The 13,249-nt window shown below is 44.2% G+C and overlaps 1 protein-coding gene across 1 annotated transcript in view; it reads right to left on the bottom strand.

The window, feature by feature from the left end:
* Positions 1–13,249, bottom strand: part of FES (FES proto-oncogene, tyrosine kinase) — a 167,045-nt gene that overhangs the window by 90,657 nt on the left and 63,139 nt on the right. The window lies entirely within an intron of this gene.

Genomic DNA, 13,249 nt, shown 5'->3' with positions numbered 1-13,249 from the left:
ACATGCTGTTGTTCAAATGGGATAGACAACAGGTGGAAATTATAGGCAATTAGCAAGACACCCCCAATAAAGGAGTGGTTCTGCAGGTGGTGACAACAGACCACTTCTCAGTTCCTATGCTTCCTGGCTGATGTTTTGGTCACTTTTGAATGCTGGCGGTGCTTTCACTCTAGTGGTAGCATGAGAAGGACATCATGTCTCGCTCTATCCACCAACGTCACGTTGCACCACAGACTGTCCAGGAGTTGGCAGATGCTGTAGTCCAGGTCTGGGAGTAGATCCCTCAGGAGACCGTCCGCCACCTCATCAGGAGCATGCACAGGCGTTGTAGGGAGGTCATACAGGCACGTGGAGGCCACACACACTACTGAGCCTCATTTTGACTTGTTTTAAGGACATTACATCAAAGTTGGATCAGCCTGTAGTGTGTTTTTCCACATTAATTTTGAGTGTGACTCCAAATCCAGACCTCCATGGGTTGAAAAATTTGATTTCCATTTTTTTATTTTTGTGTGATTTTGTTGTCAGCACATTCAACTATGTAAAGAACAAAGTATTTCAGAAGAATATTTAATTAATTCAGATCTAGGATGTGTTATTTTTGTGTTCCCTTTATTTTTTTGAGCAGTGTATATACAGTACAGACCAAAAGTTTGGACACACCTTCTCATTCAAAGAGTTTTCTTTATTTTCATGACTATGAAGGCATCAAAACTATGAATTAACACATGTGGAATTATATACATAGCAAACAAGTGTGAAACAACTGAAAATATGTCATATTCTAGGTTCTTCAAAGTAGCCACCTTTTGCTTTGATTACTGCTTTGCACACTCTTGGGATTCTTTCTTGATGAGCTTCAAGAGGTAGTCCCCTGAAATGGTCTTCCAACAGTCTTGAAGGAGTTCCCAGAGATGCCTAGCACTTGTTGGCCCTTTTGCCTTCACTCTGCGGTCCAGCTCACCCCAAACCATCTCGATTGGGTTCAGGTCCGGTGACTGTGGAGGCCAGGTCATCTGGTGCAGCACCCCATCACTCTCCTTCATGGTCAAATAGCCCTTACTTTCAAGGTTTCCCAATTTTTCGGCTGACTGACTGACCTTCATTTCTTAAAGTAATGATGGCCACTAGTTTTTCTTTACTTAGCTGCTTTTTTCTTGCAATAATACATATTCTAACAGTCTATTCAGTAGGACTATCAGCTGTGTATCCACCTCACTTCTCAACGCAACTAATGGTCCCAACCCCATTTATAAGGCAAGAAATCCCACTTATTAAACCTGACAGTGCACACCTGTGAAGTGAAAACCATTTCAGGGGTCTACCTCTTGAAGCTCATCAAGAGAATGCCAAGAGTGTGCAAAGCAGTAATCAAAGCAAAAGGTGGCTACTTTGAAGAACCTAGAATATGACATATTTTCAGTTGTTTCACACTTGTTTGTTATGTATATAATTCCACATGTGTTAATTCATAGTTTTGATGCCTTCAGTGTGAATCTACAATTTTCATAGTCATGAAAATAAAGAAAACTCTTTGAATGAGAAGGGGTGTCCAAACTTTTGGTCTGTACTGTATATACAGTCGTGGCCAAAAGTTTTGAGAATGACAAAAATATTAGTTTTCACAAAGTTTGCTGCTAAACTGCTTTTAGATCTTTGTTTCAGTTGTTTCTGTGATGTAGTGAAATATAATTACACGCACTTCATACGTTTCAAAGGCTTTTATCGACAATTACATGACATTTATGCAAAGAGTCAGTATTTGCAGTGTTGGCCCTTCTTTTTCAGGACCTCTGCAATTCGACTGGGCATGCTCTCAATCAACTTCTGGGCCAATTCCTGACTGATAGCAACCCATTCTTTCATAATCACTTCTTGGAGTTTGTCAGAATTAGTGGGTTTTTGTTTGTCCACCCGCCTTTTGAGGATTGACCACAAGTTCTCAATGGGATTAAGATCTGGGGAGTTTCCAGGCCATGGACCCAAAATGTCAACGTTTTGGTCCCCGAGCCACTTAGTTATCACTTTTGCCTTATGGCACGGTGCTCCATCGTGCTGGAAAATGCATTGTTCTTCACCAAACTGTTGTTGGATTGTTGGAAGAAGTTGCTGTTGGAGGGTGTTTTGGTACCATTCTTTGTTCATGGCTGTGTTTTTGGGCAAAATTGTGAGTGAGCCCACTCCCTTGGATGAGAAGCAACCCCACACATGAATGGTCTCAGGATGCTTTACTGTTGGCATGACACAGGACTGATGGTAGCGCTCACCTTTTCTTCTCCGGACAAGCCTTTTTCCAGATGCCCCAAACAATCGGAAAGAGGCTTCATCGTAGAATATGACTTTGCCCCAGTCCTCAGAAGTCCATTCACCATACTTTCTGCAGAAGATCAATCTGTCCCTTTTTTGGAGAGAAGTGGTTTCTTTGCTGCCCTTCTTGACACCAGGCCATCTTCCAAAAGTCTTCGCCTCACTGTGCGTGCAGATGCGCTCACACCTGCCTGCTGCCATTCCTGAGCAAGCTCTGCACTGGTGGCACTCCGATCCCGCAGCTGAATCCTCTTTAGGAGACGATCCTGGCGCTTGCTGGCCTTTCTTGGACGCCCTGAAGCCTTCTTAACAAGAATTGAACCTCTTTTCTTGAAGTTCTTGATGATCCTATAAATTGTTGATTGAGGTGCAATCTTAGTAGCCACAATATCCTTGCCTGTGAAGCCATTTTTATGCAACGCAATGATGGCTGCACGCGTTTCTTTGCAGGTCACCATGGTTAACAATGGAAGAACAATGATTTCAAGCATCACCCTCCTTTTAACATGATCTCCAGCCTTGTGCTCGTCAACATTCTCACCTGAGTTAACAAGACGATTACTGAAATGATCTCAGCAGGTCCTTTAATGACAGCAATGAAATGCAGTGGAAAGGTTATTTTGGGCTTAAGTTAATTTTCATGGCAAAGAAGGACTATGCAATTCATCTGATCACTCGTCATAACATTCTGGAGTATATGCAAATTGCTATTATAAAAACTTAAGCAGCAACTTTTCCAATTTTCAATATTTATGTAATTCTCCAAACTTTTGGCCACGACTGTATATATATATATATATATTGTAGAACGGCTTTTCCCCCTCGTCTATACTGTCAAAAGCAAGCGCTGACTGCCTGCTGGGGGAGGAGAGACACCAATGAGCACACCACTGGTATAACACCTATTATAGTCAATGGGATCCTGATGAAAGACTACTTGCAGATGACAGGGAAAGCAATAGGAGAAAACTTCTGCAGCCCCACCCCCATTAAATCACCCTGCTTATTATAATGTGGAAAGAGAAGTATTGGCACAATGCCTAGTGGTTCAAAAAAACTGGTGAAGATGGGAAAGGAATCATTACTTTGTCATAAGCAACAGTTCAATGCAACCCATTTGTTAATGTGAATGCACCAAGGTTTTGGAGTAAATGGAGTCAAAATGTGTTGCATTTTGCTAAATCTAGATTTAGAGAAGGTACCTGCATGTAGCCAGAAAAGGGTGTAGCCTATCAGGAAAAGAGGTCTGGTTTTGTTAGAATGGAGTATGGCCAAAATGTGCCACAAATATAGCGCAAGATTGTGTCTCCAACAAAGCCAACCAATAGTTGGTATAAAGTTAGGCAAAGGGGTCTAACCATGGGTCAGATTTTTCTTCCACTATGAGACCCTCTGATAAATCTGATGCACGTCTAGACAGCCTGTTTAAGTTTACACCACCTGGAATAATTTAGGGTACTTTCACACTAGCATTTTTCTTTTCCGGTATTGAGTTCCGTCCTAGGGGCCCAATACCGGAAAAATACTGATCAGTTTTATCCTAATGCATTCTGAATGGAGTGCAATCCATTCAGTATGCATCAGGATGTCTTCAGTTCAGTCACTGTACGGTTTTTGGATGGAGAAAATAACGCAGAATGCTACGGTATTGTCTCCGTCCAAAATTCCGGAACACTTGCCAGTAAAATTATTTGTGCAGATCTTTAAAAATGTGAAAAGATAAATACCAGATCCGTTTTTCCAGATGACAACTGGAGAGACGGATTCTGTATTGCAATACATTTGTGAGATGGATCCGCATCCGGATCCATCTTCAAATGGTATCCGTTTGCATACAGATTGTTCCGGCGAAGGAACTGCCTGCCGGAATCCAGCGACGCTAGTGTTAAAGTACCCTTACACTAAAGTGCACTTCAAAGAGACATATACAGTAGCAATAGCGATATTGAAAATAGCAGTCGCCATCAATTGCGTAACCTGGTTAAGGGTGCATTCCCACAACTGTATGTATTTTGCGGTCCGCAAGACACAGATCTGAAAAATAGGGATGACGTCTGTGTAAAGTTCGTGTTGCATCCGTTTTTTTTGCAGACCCATTGTAACAATGCCTATTCTTGTTGGCCAAATGGACAAGAAGAGGCCATGTTTTTTTTTTTTTTGAAGGGCCACAGAATGGGCATACAGATATGGACACTGTACGGTGTGCTCTACGCATTTTTTGCAGCCCCTTTGAAATGAATGGGTCTCCGCATCTGATCTACAAAAAATGCGGATCGCGTGTGGACCAAAAATATGGTCGTATGAATGGGATCTTACTAATATACTGAAAACGTGACCACTGCAGCCAATCACTGTCCTCAGCGGTCTAATGCTGAGGACAGCGATTGGCTGCAGCAGCGACGTCCCATACACCTGCTCGCATCTGTGCACGCCACTAACTGTAGGAGAAGGACTGGACTAGTGCCTGCGGAGAAACCTTTTAAGGTCTCTATGACAGCTTTCTGGTGCATAAAAGTTGCAAATTTTGGTGCAAACCCCTTTTAGCACAAAAATGGACATTTATACTATGTTAGTTAATTTTATATACAAAGCAGACCGGGCGTGACCAGGAGGAGTTGGGACCTATGCAGCCCAACAGATTTAATGGGACCCTGTCAGCTCATTTCAGTGGTTTCTCACTGCTTTCATAGCATTCAGGACTTTTAGAGTACTGACCTACCAAAGCCCACAGCACGTGCCAGCACTGCAAGACCGATGAGTCCAATTCTGCTCCCTGCACCACCCATCCCCGCCTCCGGACGATGATTGATAGGTTTCTGTTATGCATAGGAAAGAAACCTGTAAAACATTGTCTGGAAGCAGGGACGGGCGGAGGCAGCAAGCCTCATCTGACTCATCTCCCTTGCAGAAATGATACCACTATGGGCTTCAGCAGGTCAGTGAGGGCAGCATAGTGCAGCTGACGGGTTCCCTTACTTACGCCACTTATTTTTGGTCTTCTTGGCATCTTGCACCAACAGACTTTATACTACTACCGGTGTATGAAGAGCAGGTCTTAGTAAACTTTCTCCAAACCTTATATGATATGAGAATTATTTCCCCCAGACATGTAAATATAGATCCCGTCCTGAACTGCTTTATTAGGGAGTAAATAGGTGTTAACTGGGTGGGTTATATGTATATAAAAAAAAACTGTGATTGCTTTTTAATGTATTTTTAATATACCTTTCATTTCAGTTGTAATAAGTACCTTTTAAGATTCTTCTTCAACTTTCACCTGAAAAGGAGAGGGTTTGTGCATATTTAAGTGGGAATGTGTAAATCTGTGGATATGACCCAGGAGAAAGGGCAAAACTGGATAAGCATACTACAGTTGAAGAGAAATGTTATATTTTTAAAACACCGAATTTTGAATGCTGTGAGGTTTTTCATTGTGTTTTTCCTATACCTATTCCCATAGATCTGGATGCAGGACATCCAACATGGTGTTGTGAGATTCAAGGAACCACCATAGTGTCCAGATAGAGAGTGAAGGATTTTACTGCACAGCTTAGAGCTCGAAAAGCCATTATAACCATACTGCCACAATATGAGAAAGCTCAGGCTACATTGGACTATGACCCCAGGAGAATGGTGAGAGTCAAATGAGAATTATAAAGAGAAGCTCCAGCATGTGCTGTCTCCCTTCTCTCTTCCTGCTCGCTGCTGATATGTCTATGGCGAGCAGGAAGAAAGAAGGGAGATGACACGCGTGCACTGCACGCGCCTTCCCTTCATACAGCTGATCGGGGGGGGGGGGGTGCCGGGTGTTGGATCCCTGCCGATCTAATATTGATGACCTATCCTGAGCCTATTAAACCAACTGGCACGGTTGATCATGCTGATTAAAACAATATCTTTCCTTTGTTTTTAGCATGCACCGCTGCGGAGAGATCTTTACTTTTATATTTAGGCAAATTAGTTAGTTGGAGCAGTGAGGGGCTGGCTGTAGTACTAGGAGCACCGCTACAGGAATACACCAGTACTCAGTACACTCCAACCTCCCAAGACATTTCATCTTGCCCTGTCTTCTGTCTCCTGTGCTGTGGCTCACGAACTCTGTGCCTGTGCCCTAGATCTGCTGCTGCCTGCCAAGCAGCACAGATTCACAGGGCGCAGGGAGGCGCCGTGGCTTCAGAGACAAAGGGGGAACACTTCCTCCTCTGCATAAAAGTAAAGATGTCTCTGCAATGGTACAACCTACAAAGATATTGTTTTAATAAACATGATCAACCCTACCAGGCAGTATGCCTAGTTTAATAGGGTTGATCATGCTGCCAGATGTTCCTTAAAGGGAACCTGTCACCGGGATTTTGTGTATAGAGCTGAGGACATGGGTTGCTAGATGACCGCTAGCACATCCTCAATACCCAGTCCCCATAGCTCTCTGTGCTTTTATTGTGTAAAAAAACCGATTTGATACATATGCAAATTAACATAAAAGAGTCATATTTTACTTGTGTGACCAAAGAAGAGTCATATTTTCAAGCTCTGACTGATCTCAGGGTAATTTGCATATGTATCAAATCGTTTTTTTTACACAATAAAAGCACACAGAGCTATGGGGACTGGGTATTACGGATGTGCTAGCGGCCATCTAGCAACCCATGTCCATAGCTCTATACACAAAATCCCGGTGACAGGTTCCCTTTAAAATAATGATGTGCATTATTCCAGATATTTTTTTTAACATTTTTGAAACAACCCAGTTAAGGCTACAATGTCATCTGGCTACCTCCGGCCTTATAAAGTGGTAGCTTAAAAACAGCTGGAGTGCTACGATTGCTGATCCCTGGTAAAACCCTTTGCTAAATAACAGGTTTAAAGTCTAGAACTGTTGTGGTCAACAATAGCCTATGATTCGATTTCCCCAGTCTGCAATGGAACATACGGTATGTAGTGTAACGGTCAGTAGATGTGGAGCCACTGTGCCAACCAACTGGTTTGACTTTGGGTTAAATGTAAAGGCAGTATCCTGGCAGTCCCCTGCAATTCACTCTTTAACGCCTATACAAGGATCTAAACTTTGCTTTAGGGGAGTCACCAGGTCGCTACACCCTGGAGTAGTCCTGTTTTTATGGTTGACAGCTGACCCACACGGGTCACAGACACAGGTGCAAAGCACCGAGGGAAATTCATAGACCCAGGCAGAGGGCAGGCAGAGGGCAGGCAGAGTTTTTGCATATTCTTGAAAAAATCCAAAGTCAGGGTCAGTATGGTAAACAGGTAAAGGTCCAGGAATCGGGCAGAAGTCGGTACACTAGCAGACAATCAGAACAGCACACCTTAACAGTAATTAGCAGTCTGGCGAACCTATTGTTCAGGCACAGGGTGAGTCAAACAGAATAGCATATACAGCAGAAGCTGATTAGAAAATTGGAAACAGCCTAGCAGCACACAGAGCCAAAGAGGGTATTAACCCTTGCAGTACCGCAAAAGAAGGTGAGGTTCCACGAAGAGACACAGGGTGGGTGGAGAAGTGCCCAAAATAGCAATGCAGTGGTGGGCACGAGCTGCTGATGCAGCATATAATATATGGAGATAAGTGAGAGCGCTCAGCTGTTTTTATATCTCCCATTCAGTATCATTGAGACTGACACTGACAGTAAAACTGCAGCCACTTTCTCCTGCAAACAGAGGACAGTTTTCAGTTTTTTGGGCTCCACTAGTCAGACAATCACAAACTGAAAATGCATGGCAGATCTTCTCATACATGTATAGAGTGGGAACACCATCCTTAAAAATATTATAGTATACACAGTACAGTACACAAATAAGAGAGACGTCCAAGGGCCTAGCCCTAGGGGAAGCTTTCTGAAGATGGATTTACATATCTCATACTGAACGCAGTAGCAAAACTGTTAACAATAAGCTGTGAGTCTTCCCTTAGTGGTGGCTCCATGTGGTTGCGTGGGGACTTGGAGCTCTGTGTCAGAAAAAATAAGCTCTATCACCTTTCAAGATATGTTAATTAGGCCTCATGCACACGGCTGCTATGCGGCCGTTCCGTGCATTGGGGACCGCAAAAATTGCGGTCCTCAATGCACGGGCAACATCCGTGCGGGGGCCGGGACGGATCGAGTCCTATTCAACTTGAATGGGTCCGTGATCCGTCCGCACCATGAAAAAATAGAATGTTCTATTTTTCTGCGGTGCGGAGGCATGGACAGAAACACAACGGAAGCACTCCATAGTGCTTCTGTGGGGTTCCGTGCCTCCGTTCCGCAACGCAGCTCCAGATTGCGGACCCATTCAATGGGTCCGCATCCATGATGCGGGGAGCACACAACCAGTTCCCGCATATTGCGCACCCGCTGTTTGTGGGCCGCAATATGGCCGCGGCCGGGCAACAGCCGTGTGCATGAGGCCTTAATCTGCACAGGATTTGGGTCCCACAGCGTGTTTAGCTGACACAAATACATAAATGATAGGTATATTTTAAGTTTTAAAGGGAACGTGTCACTACAAAGTGCAATACAATCTGAAAGCACCATGTTATATAGCAGCAGGAACTGAGCGGATTGATATATATTTTTGTGGGGAAAGTTTCAGTAAAACCTGTAATTTATACATTTATATCTTTGCTTAGTCCACCTCCTATGAACAGCTATCGGTACAGGGAGGAGGAGTCTTCAGTGACTGACAGCTATCTCTGTATGCACACTTATACACACAATCCTATCAATCACTGAAATTAATATGTGCCCTGATGCTTGGTTTCGGATTCACATTTAGGTGACTAAAGTGAAAAAGTAAAGAAACACAACTAGATAATTAAGATGCTATCCGGATGCATGAAATAATAAAATGACCTTGGGTGCATCCCCACACACATCAGTCAATGGGAGAGGAAGCTGTAATTACACTGCACCACTGCTACAAAGCAGACGCCATGCAGGTAAACACTAAGGCCCCTTTCACACGGGCAAGATTTCCGCGCGGGTGCAATGCGTAAGGTGAACGCATTGCACCCGCACTGAATCCGGACCCATTCATTTCTATGGGGCTGTGCACATGAGCGGTGATTTTCACGCATCACTTGTGCGTTGCGTAAAAATCGCAGCATGCTCTATATTGTGCGTTTATCACGCAACGCAGGCCCCATAGAAGTGAATGGGGCTGCGTGAAAATCGCAAGCATCCGCAAGCAAGTGCGGATGCGGTGCGATTTTCACGCACGGTTGCTAGGAGACGATCGGGATGGAGACCCGATCATTCTTATTTTCTCTTATAACATGGTTATAAGGGAGAATAATAGCATTCTTAATACAGAATGCATAGTACAATAGGGCTGGAGGGGTTAAAATAAATAAATAAATAATTTAACTAACCTTAATCTACTTGTTCACGCAGCCGGCATCTCTTCTGTCTTCTTCGTTGCTGTGCACAGGAAAAGGACCTGTGGTGACGTCACTGCGGTCATCACATGATCCATCACCATGGTGATGGATCATGTGATGGACCATGTGATGAGTGCAGTGACGTCATCAAAGGTCCTATTCCTCAAAGAAGAAGACAGAAGAGAAGCCGGGCTGCGCGAGCCAGTGGATTAAGGTGAGTTAAAAAAATATATTTTAACCCCTCCAGCCCTATTGTACTAAGCATTCTGTATTAAGAATGCTATTATTTTCCCTTATAACCATGTTATAAGGTAAAATAATAAAATCTACACAACACCTAACCCAAACCCGAACTTCTGTGAAGAAGTCCGGGTTCGGGTTTGGGTACCAAACATGTTGATTTTTGTCACGCGCGTGCAAAACGCATTACAGTGTTTTGTACTCACGCTGAAAAATCACGCATTTTCCCGCAACGCACCATCTTATCCGGGCCAAAAACATGACGCCCGTGTGAAAGAGGCCTAAGGCTACTTTCACACGGGCGAGAATTCCGTGCGGGTGCAATGCGGGAGGTGAATGCATTGCACCCGCACTGAATCCGGACCCATTCATTTCTATGGGGCTGTGCACATGAGCGGTGATTTTTACGCATCACTTGTGCGTTGCGTGAAAATTGCAGCATGCTCTATATTGTGCGTTTATCACGCAATGCAGGCCCCATAGAAGTGAATGGGGCTGCGTGAAAATCACGAGCATCCGCAAGCAAGTGTGGATGCGGTGCGATTTTCACGCATGTTTGCTAAGATGACAGTCTATTCACTGTATTATTTTCCCTTACAACATGGTTATAAGGCCCCTTTAACACGAGCGAGTATTCCGCGCGGATGCGATGCGGGAGGTGAACGCATTGCACCCGCACTGAATACCGACCCATTCATTTCTATGGGGCTGTGCACACGAGCGGTGATTTTCACGCATCACTTTTGCGTTGCGTGAACATCGCAGCATGCTCCTCTTTGTGCGTTTTTCACGTAACGCAGGCCCCATAGAAATGAATGGGGTTGCGTGAAAATCGCAAGCATCCGCAAGCAAGTGCGGTGCGATTTCCACGCACGGTTGCTAGGAGACGATCGGGATGGAGACCCGATCATTATTATTTTCCCTTATAACATGGTTATAAGGGAAAATAATAGCATTCTGAATACAGAATGCATAGTAAAACAGCGCTAGAGGGGTTAAAAAAAAATAAAAAATCATTTAACTCACCTTAATCCACTTGCTCGCGTAGCCGGCATCTCCGCCTGTCTCTTTTACTGTATAGGACCTGTGGTGAGCATTAACTATAGTTCAAGGACCTGTGATGATGTCACTCTGGTCATCACATGGTACGTCACATGATCTTTTACCATGGTGATTCACCATGGTAAAAGATCATGTGACGTACCATGTGATGACCAGAGTGACGTCATCCCAGGTCCTTGAACTATAGTTAATGCTCACCACAGGTCCTATACAGTAAAAGAGACAGACGGAGATGCCGCCTACGCGAGCAAGTGGATTAAGGTGAGTTAAATGATTTTTTATTTTTTTTTAACCCCTCTAGCGCTGTTTTGCTATGCATTCTGTATTCAGAATGCTATTATTTTCCGTTATAACCATGTTATAAGGGAAAATAATACTATTTACAGAACACCGATCCCAAGCCCGAACTTCTGTGAAGAAGTTCGGGTTTGGGTACCAAACACGCGCGATTTTTCTCACGCGAGTGCAAAACGCATTACAATGTTTTGCACTCGCGCGGAAAAATCGTGGGTGTTCCCGCAACGCACCCGCACATTTTCCCGCAACGCCCGTGTGAAAGAGGCCTTAGGAAAAAATAATAGCATTCTTTAATACAGTATGCTTAGTAGAAGCTCAATTGAGGGTTAAAAAATAAAAATTCAGGGTGTGTTCAGTGAAACTCGCACCATTTTGCAAGCAAGTTCAGTCAGTTTTGTCTGCGATTGCGTTCAGTTGTTCAGTTTTTTCCACGCGGGTGCAATGCGTTTTGATGTGTTTTTCATGCGCGTGATAAAAAACTGAAGGTTTACAAACAACATCTCCCAGCAACCATTAGGCCTCTTTCACACGGGCGTTGCGGAAAAATGTCCGGGTGCGTTGCGGGAACACCCGCGATTTTTCCGCGCGAGTACAAAACCTTGTAATGCGTTTTGCACTCGCGTGAGAAAAATCGCGCGTGTTTGGTACCCAAACCCGAACTTCTTCACAGAAGTTCGGGCTTGGGATCGGTGTTCTGTAAATAGTATTATTTTCCCTTATAACATGGTTATAAGGGAAAATAATAGCATTCTGAATACAGAATGCTAAGTAAAACAGGGCTGGAGGGGGTTTAAAAAAATAAAAAATCATTTAACTCACCTTTATCCACTTGCTCGCGTAGCCGGCATCTCCGTCTGACTCTTTTACTGTCTAGGACCTGTGGAGAGCATTAACTATAGTTTAAGGACCTGGGATGACGTCACTCTGGTCATCACATGGTACGTCACATGATCTTTTACCATGGTGAATCACCATGGTAAAAGATCATGTGACGTACCATGTGATGACCGGAGTGACGTCATCCCAGGTCCTTAAACTATAGTTAATGCTCACCACAGGTCCTAGACAGTAAAAGAGTCAGACGGAGATGCCGGCTACGCGAGCAAGTGGATAAAGGTGAGTTAAATGACTTTTTATTTTTTTTTAACCCCTCCAGCCCTGTTTTACTTAGCATTCTGTATTCAGAATGCTATTATTTTCCCTTATAACCATGTTATAAGGGAAAATAATAAGGTTCGGGTCTCCATCCCGATCGTCTCCTAGCAACCGTGCGTGAAAATCGCACCGCATCCGCACTTGCTTGCGGATGCTTGCGATTTTCACGCAACCCCATTCATTTCTATGGGGCCTGCGTTACGTGAAAAACGCACAAAGAGGAGCATGCTGCGATTTTCACGCAACGCAAAAGTGATGCGTGAAAATCACCGCTCGTGTGCACAGCCCCATAGAAATGAATGGGTCAGTATTCAGTGCGGGTGCAATGCGTTCACCTCCCGCATCGCATCCGCGCGGAATACTCGCTCGTGTGAAAGGGGCCTTAGGCCCCTTTCACACGAGCGAGTTTTCCGCGCGGGTGCAATGCGTGACGTGAACGCATAGCACTCGCACTGAATCCTGACCCATTCATTTCAATGGGTCTGTGTACATGAGCGTTGTTTTTCACGCATCAGTTCTGCGTTGCGTAAAAATCGCAGCATGTTCTATATTCTGCGTTTTTCACGCAGCCCTGGCCCCATAGAAGTGAATGGGGCTGCGTGAAAAACGCATTGCATCCGCAAGCAAGTGCGGGTGCGATGCGTTTTTCACTGATGGTTGCTAAGAGATGTTGTTTGTAAACATTCAGTTTTTTATCACGCGCGTGAAAAACGCATCAAAACGCATTGCACCCGCGCGGAAAAAACTGAACAACTAAACGCAACCGCAGACAAAACTGACTGAACTTGCTTGCAAAATAGTGCGAGTTTC

This window comes from Bufo bufo, chromosome 1 (genome assembly GCF_905171765.1).
Source record: "Bufo bufo chromosome 1, aBufBuf1.1, whole genome shotgun sequence".
In the NCBI taxonomy this organism is placed as follows: Eukaryota; Metazoa; Chordata; class Amphibia; order Anura; family Bufonidae; genus Bufo; species Bufo bufo.
The sequence above is the reverse complement of the archived record's forward strand: the minus strand, read 5'-3'. Positions and strand labels throughout refer to the sequence as shown.